The 6,998-nt window shown below is 40.5% G+C and overlaps 1 non-coding gene across 1 annotated transcript; it reads left to right on the forward strand.

The window, feature by feature from the left end:
* The first annotated feature begins 460 nt into the window (after nucleotides 1–460).
* On the forward strand, nucleotides 461–567 carry LOC118758658 (U6 spliceosomal RNA). Its single transcript, XR_004995759.2, has one exon. It is a non-coding gene; the product is annotated as a U6 spliceosomal RNA (small nuclear RNA).
* The last annotated feature ends 6,431 nt before the right edge of the window (nucleotides 568–6,998 follow it).

Genomic DNA, 6,998 nt, shown 5'->3' on the forward strand with positions numbered 1-6,998 from the left:
ACATTTTGTGGTTACCTCCACCAAGAACTTCCTAATTTTCTCTGTAATGTCAAGTTCTAAAATTCCCAAGAAGAGCTCTGATTAGCTCTTGCTCAGATCAGATATTCAGCCTGGGGCCAAAGAGCTGTACCTGGATGGGAAGGGCCCAATGAAGAGCACAGCAACATCACAAGATGTTCTGATTGTGCTTGATTGCAGCTTTCAGACCACATGGAAACACATTATGATCTCTTCACTTTACTATGCAGGCTGTCACTGAATCTGTGAAAAGTATCCCTTTAGAAAGAGTCTACTTCAGTACCATTTTTTATTCTCAGATTTCCTGCTATTTGGAATACATCTCTTCTTTAGCTGGTATCTCAGTGATTTGCCAAGTTTCAAAATCTCTATTTGCAAATCCACGAAACGGAATTAAAATTTCAAGTAGTAGATCCAAGCATACATAGAAATTTGGAATGTTGTGCTTGCTTCGGCAGCACGTATACCAAAATTGGAGCGATACAGAGAAGATTAGCATGGCCCCTGCGCAAGGATGACACACAAATTTGTGAAGCATTCCATATTTTTAAATTACAAAAAAAAGAAATTTAGAATGTCACATGTTTACATTCTTAAATTGGCATGGGAAAGCTTTGTTAATGACATCTGAAGTATCATAATCAGGAGGTGATAATGGCCTGGTCAGAGTATGGGCTTTAGCTACCTACCTCAATGTCATAGAGTTCCTTCTGTCTATGCGATCCCATCTTGTTGCTTGTGCCTTGCCTTCTGTCTTCTTCATGGCTGACTCTGGCTGGGGGAGTTGGTGATGGCCTATCAGACAAGCTTGTTTCTCCTGGGGGTGCTCTCTGAGGCTATTTGGGATACCAGTAGAGGCACTGTTGTCCTGGGCAGCAGCAACATGGGTGCCATGTAGACCATTTTTGTGTGGCTGTGGGTGCCATCAGCACTGCCTTCTTAGCCTACAAGGACTTTGCTTTGGCTGTGGCTTTGGGAGGAGCAGGAGATTCCTTCTTTGTCTCCAGCACCATCCTGATGAGAAAACTCCAGAACTATTAAGATGGTTACCATTGGGCCCAGCACAATGGCCTAGCGGCTAAGGTCCTCGCCTTGAATGCACCAGGATCCCATATGGGTGCCAGTTCTAATCCCGGCAGCTCCACTTCCCATCCAGCTCCCTGCTTGTGGCCTGGGAAAGCAGTTGAGGACGGCCCAAAGCCTTGGGACCCTGCACCCGCGTGGGAGACCCGGAAGAGTTCCTGGTTCCCGGCTGCGGATTGGTGCAGCACCAGCTGTTGCACTTACTTGGGGAGTGAATCATAGAATAAAAGATCTTCCTCTCTGTCTCTCCTCCTCTGTATAGCTGACTTTGTAATAAAAATAAATAAATCTTTAAAAAAAAAGATGGTTACCATTTGGAGCAATAAAGCAGAGCACAGCACAGCATATGGATAAGGAGTGCAAAACAGACATATCTCTACATTTATTCATTTAGCTTTCAAGAATATGAACACAATATCTAATCTGCATCTAATAAGAGCTTAGTTTCCAACTTCTGATGTTGTTTTGCGATTCAAAAGTATTATTTTAATTCAGGAGTATTTGCTAGTATCAGTCCCGTGGAACATTTTCGGCACCTCCAAAATCTTGACTGCTCTGCAGGTCAGGACAGCTGTATGTCATGCTCCTTCTGCATGCCAAGCACTCAGCCAGATGCTGGAGATATAAACAAAATAGAATGGCATTCCTGCACTGCAGGGCATGATTTGCTTGTTAGCTCTTTTCCCTGGGGAAGGAGTTGCATCAGTCTCTTTGAGGGTAGAGATGATTCTGAAATAGGGAGTTCTTTGACAGATCTAAAGTCGCCAGATGTAAACACAGAAAATACTTTCATATGCTGCGTAACCGGGCAGCATGGAAACGAAAAGCCAGCCATCACGTGTGGCCTCGTGTCGCTCTCATCACTGCACAGGGTGGAAGACTGGGAGGCTGAGAAATGGCAGATGAAGCCTTTTTAATTTGCTGGCAATTAATTCTTTTCACTTACTTTAAATTAAAATGTTCAGCTTCTCCCAGTCACTCATCATCAACTGTTAGCATCAGCATCTCTTCAGCACACACAAGACTTGGTAGAAACAAACAGCTTATTCTCTGCAATGAAAGATTAATGGCAAAACCTTATTTAAGCAGAATGCTCTGGGAATGAGTTTTACTGGCTTATTGATTATTCTGCTTATTGGAGACTTAACCAGAAAACTCTTGTCTTTTTTTTTCCTTTTAACATGTGTTCTTCCATTTGTTTATTTCGTAGTATCAATTAATCCACCTAATCTAGAGTAGTGGCGAAGAGCAGTCGCTGGTACCAAGCAGCCTGGATTTAATTCCAGTCTCATCACTGTGTTACTGAGGAGAAACAGCTAAGCTTCTCTGTAATTCTGTCTTCTCATCTGCAAAATGAGATGGTAATAGTACATAACTCAGCATTTCATGCTAACTCCAAAATTCATGGGCTATTGCCCAGCACACAGTGAATGCTACACAAAGGCTACTCTTTTTTTTATACATTTTTTTTAGATTTATTATTATTGGAAAGCCGGATATACAGAGAGGAGGAGAGACAGAGAGAAAGATCTTCCATCCGATGTTTCACTCCCCAAGTGAGCTGCAACAGCTGGTGCGCGCCAATCCAAAGCCGGGAACCAGGAACCTCTTCCGGGTCTCCCACGCGGGTGCAGGGTCCCAAATCTTTTGGCCATCCTCAACTGCTTTCCTAGGCCACAAGCAGGGAGCTGGATGGGAAGTGGAGCTGCTGGGATTAGAACCAACGCCCATATGGGATCCTGGTGCTTTCAAGGCGAGGACTTTAGCCGCTAGGCCACGCCACCAGGCCCTCACAAAGGCTACTCTTATTGTTGATCACTTCCTCTATTCTGTACACTACAAGGCAATGGAAAATAAGTACAATCTCTGCCTCACCATAAATTCCCTTTACTATAAAAAATTCAAATAACATAAAACTGTACAGAATAAGTGCACAAAATTAAAATATGAAATATGGAGCCATACAGAATAAATGAAAATGCACCCTATTTTTCTTAATGCTACTTTCCAGAAATAACCATCGTTAATAATTTCATTGTATGTTCTTCCAGAGTGTTTCTGCAGGCATGTGAATATATACGCATAAATATCAGCAAAAATAGGATCCTTCTAGCAATGCACATTGTATAGTTTTGCAGGTAGGTTTATATGGAGATGCTCTTTTGACGTGGCTGCTTTCCCTTGCCTAAGATAAGCTGTACTTTGTTTACTCTTTGTCACAGTAACAGACATTGGTTGATTCCAATATTTAAAAACATTTTAGTTCTTTTTGAGAAGCAGAGAGACAAAAATAACTTTAATCTTCCAGTTCACTCCCCAGATGCTTACAACAGCCATGAGCTGGGAACTCAGTCTAGATCTCCCACGTTGCCCATAAGGACCTTGGCCTTTGAACCATCACCTGTTACCTTCTTGGGTACTCATTAGCAGGAAGCAGGAAGCAGGCAGGTATGGAGCTGGAACCTAAACCTAGGTTTTCCAATCTGAAATACAAATATCTTAACCAATGTCTTAGTCACCATGCCATGTGTCTGTTTGCAGTATTTTACCAATGCAAACAATACCATAATAAGCTTTCATTTATGAAGATGCTTTAAAAATTATGAAAAATAGAAGCAAAAAGTACATTTATTTTTATGCAAAATTTCTAAATCTGTGCATAATACACATTTTCTATAAACTTTCAAATACTTCTCATATATTTGTAGAGTATTTCCTTAGAATAAATTACTTGAAATGGACACTGTAGCCCACTTTTCTCCCAAAATGTAAGTGTTCTCTTTTTCTTTTTTTCCTACTGTGTCCTCTTTGACAAAGCATCGCTATCTGATGTTGAGGGGGTGGCCTCACAGCCTCCAGGACAATTTTTCAGGATGTAGACTGACACTCTGGCTTAGGCCCAAGGAATGGATTTTTTTTTTTAATGAATCTCTGATAACTTATCTGATCAAGATTTTCTTCCTTCTCAAGGTGTTGAAAGCACTGACATTAACAGAGGCTGTGATTATCTATGTTCCAGGTAATTAACATCTTCATAACAAAATTTTAATTCACATTCCTTTCTTCTGCTAGTCCACTCTCCCTAAGACATTGTAATTCAGCCAAGAAATTCCTATATCTCTATGACTTTGGTCCTTCTCAAAATATTTAGCACTCCTGAATAATGAAAGAGGAGCAGACGAACAGAAACAGAGTGTGTTAAAAAGAAATGACAACTAGAGTGGTATCATGGTAATGTTTAAACTGGGACATCACTCCAGGGAAACACGTGCCACAGCTGTGCACAGATTATGACAAACTGGGTAAATGACTTTATAGTCCTGAGCTAAGCTAAAACATGCCAAAAGGCAGACCCTGAATGTGTGAGTTAGAGAACAGGCTTAAGTGCTCTGACAAAGAGATCCAACAAGACAGTAGTAAAATAAGACTGAAGATTAATACTGACTTGGAAGAATCCATTGGTAGGCTAGAACAGACTGACAGACAACACTGTTCTCTACTAAGATCATCTGAAGACAGGCCCTAGAGCATCTCTTCCATTCTCATGGTGGCTCCTGCCTTCCACCCAAGCTGGCTGTTGAAATTTCTGATATTTCCTACACAAGAGAAAACGGAGAGTGTAACACAAGCTCGTTTCTCTAGAAGAATATGACTCTGATATTGCTCACATCACTTCTGCTCAAATTCCAGTGGGAAGAGTTTAGTTAGACGTCGCCCGCCCCCCCCCATCCTCTCTACCTCCAACCCCCAGCTGTAAGGGAGGCTGAAAAATGTGGTTGCTCCTCAGGTGACCATTTGCCATTCTGATTTTTGGTATCTTATTGCAATCACATCGCAAACAAAAACAACAAAGGGAAGATGTTAGTGGTTTTTATCTCTTCCACTCTTATGTGGAAAGACATTTTGTAAGATTCAGAATTGGAAGGTAAATCTAACAACACTGTGCAACAAGGAGTAAAACAAACTAGGCAAGGGCTGGGACAGTGTCTTGAAGCCCAAATATCCTCTACTCTCGAACCCCACTATTGGTTTCTGTCTCTAAAGTTATGATCAACTTACAACTGATGATCTGTCCAATGACTGACTTTCTTGCTCGAGTGGAAACTCCATGAGAGAAAGAATGATATGTATCTTATTCTTCAGTGCCTGCTTATGGTTTGGTACTAGTCAGTGCCCATTAAATGCTTGTGGAATGAAGGGGGAGCAAATTTAAGGGATACCCAGTCTTTTTTCTAAAGTCATTCACAGTTTAATTGGAGAAGTGGGAGTATAAGCATATGCACTTAAATCCCAGGCAAGTCCTGTAAGAGAGTAGTTCAGAAAGTGGGAGCCTACCAAGAAAATGACATACAACTGAGAAAGTGCCTGCTGCCATTAAAATCCTATGGCATTGAGGTCCAAGTTCATCTAAGGAAAGGAGGAACCAGGATATTCAAGATGAGAATATTAATCCTGATATGTGGCCAGCAACTGAGCCTAGAGTCATGGTATAAAGCATAAAGTAACAGGGGAGCCATTACTTGACTGTCTCAGGTCTCACCTACCAGCTAAGTATCCACTATTTCAAGATCTATCTTTCAGTATCACTTTTAATGACTGATTTACTGGTTCGCTTACCTCCACCTCATCCTGATCATATGGAACTTCTTCCTTTCCATGTTCCCTTTGAGACCCACATTTTATATCAAAGCAACTTCCAAGTCCCTACGGTCTGAAACTCAACAAGGAAAGCTTCTTGAGGACAGGAATTGTGCTTTAAACCTTTGCTTCCCATCACACTGAACAGGACCTGAGGCTTAGAGGGCATTCAATAAATGTTGAATGATGGGAGTCAACCAGTGGCCTGGGAGTCAAACACAGGTTATCTGAAATGCATTGGACTATAAGTAAAATATTTGTACAGATTTTACCCATTTTTCATGACTAATCTGAAAATCTAGAATCCCAGAGCTCCATAATCTAAAGCCTTTAGAGTGTAACATGATTTTTAAAAAATGGATTTGAATTATTTTGGATTGCATATTTTGGAATTGGTACTCTTAACCAGTATTTCCAAGTCAATGAATCTGTGCTCATTAACCTATGTGCTGTCTTCTACACTCATTTCTTTACACATGAGTAGGATTTTGGCAAGTAATTGTGACTCTTTGCCCTTTGGCTAAAGAAAAGAGGATTCTTAACTACAACCAGCATTGACTCAGGGACAATGAGATGTAGCCAGTACGTGAATGGTTCAGAAGATGCTGTTTCTGTAATGACATGCATGAATGGGTCTAGGATATGAAACACTCAAACATGGAACTTCAACCCAAAAATAATTTTGAGCTGAAGACAACTGAGAAAGAGAAGAAAAAGCTAAAGAAAAAAATTCTCTCCAACCTCTTCCTCATTATCTAAAATCAGAGCATAAATTTCTTCTTTTTATACTTTTTAAATTATTATTATCATTTTATGATACAGTTCCATAGGCCCTAGGATTTCCCTTATCCGCTCCCCAATTACCTCCCCCCTCACTGAGTTCCCTAATATCGATACTTTATATAGTTCTTCATACACAGTCATACGTTCATCATTGTAGGCATGGACAATGGCAGAAATTCCAGCATTCTGTTCTCAGGATATAGTAAGCAGTTTCATTGCGAGTCCATCTTTTTAATCTGTTAAGTAGAGATGCGTACTGCATTGTATCCTCACATCTGGATATGATAGCCTCCATTACCCAGTTACTATACATCCCCTTAAATGAAAAGCCACAATAGAAAATCAACAGCAGGAAGAAAAATAGAAATTTACAACGCCATGAAGTTAAATAACATGTTACTGGATATGATAGTCTCCATTACACATTACTGTACCTCCATTATGTACTCCATTACTGTACATCCCCTTAAATGAAA

The sequence above is a fragment of the Ochotona princeps genome, chromosome 2 (assembly GCF_030435755.1).
Source record: "Ochotona princeps isolate mOchPri1 chromosome 2, mOchPri1.hap1, whole genome shotgun sequence".
Taxonomy (NCBI): Eukaryota; Metazoa; Chordata; class Mammalia; order Lagomorpha; family Ochotonidae; genus Ochotona; species Ochotona princeps.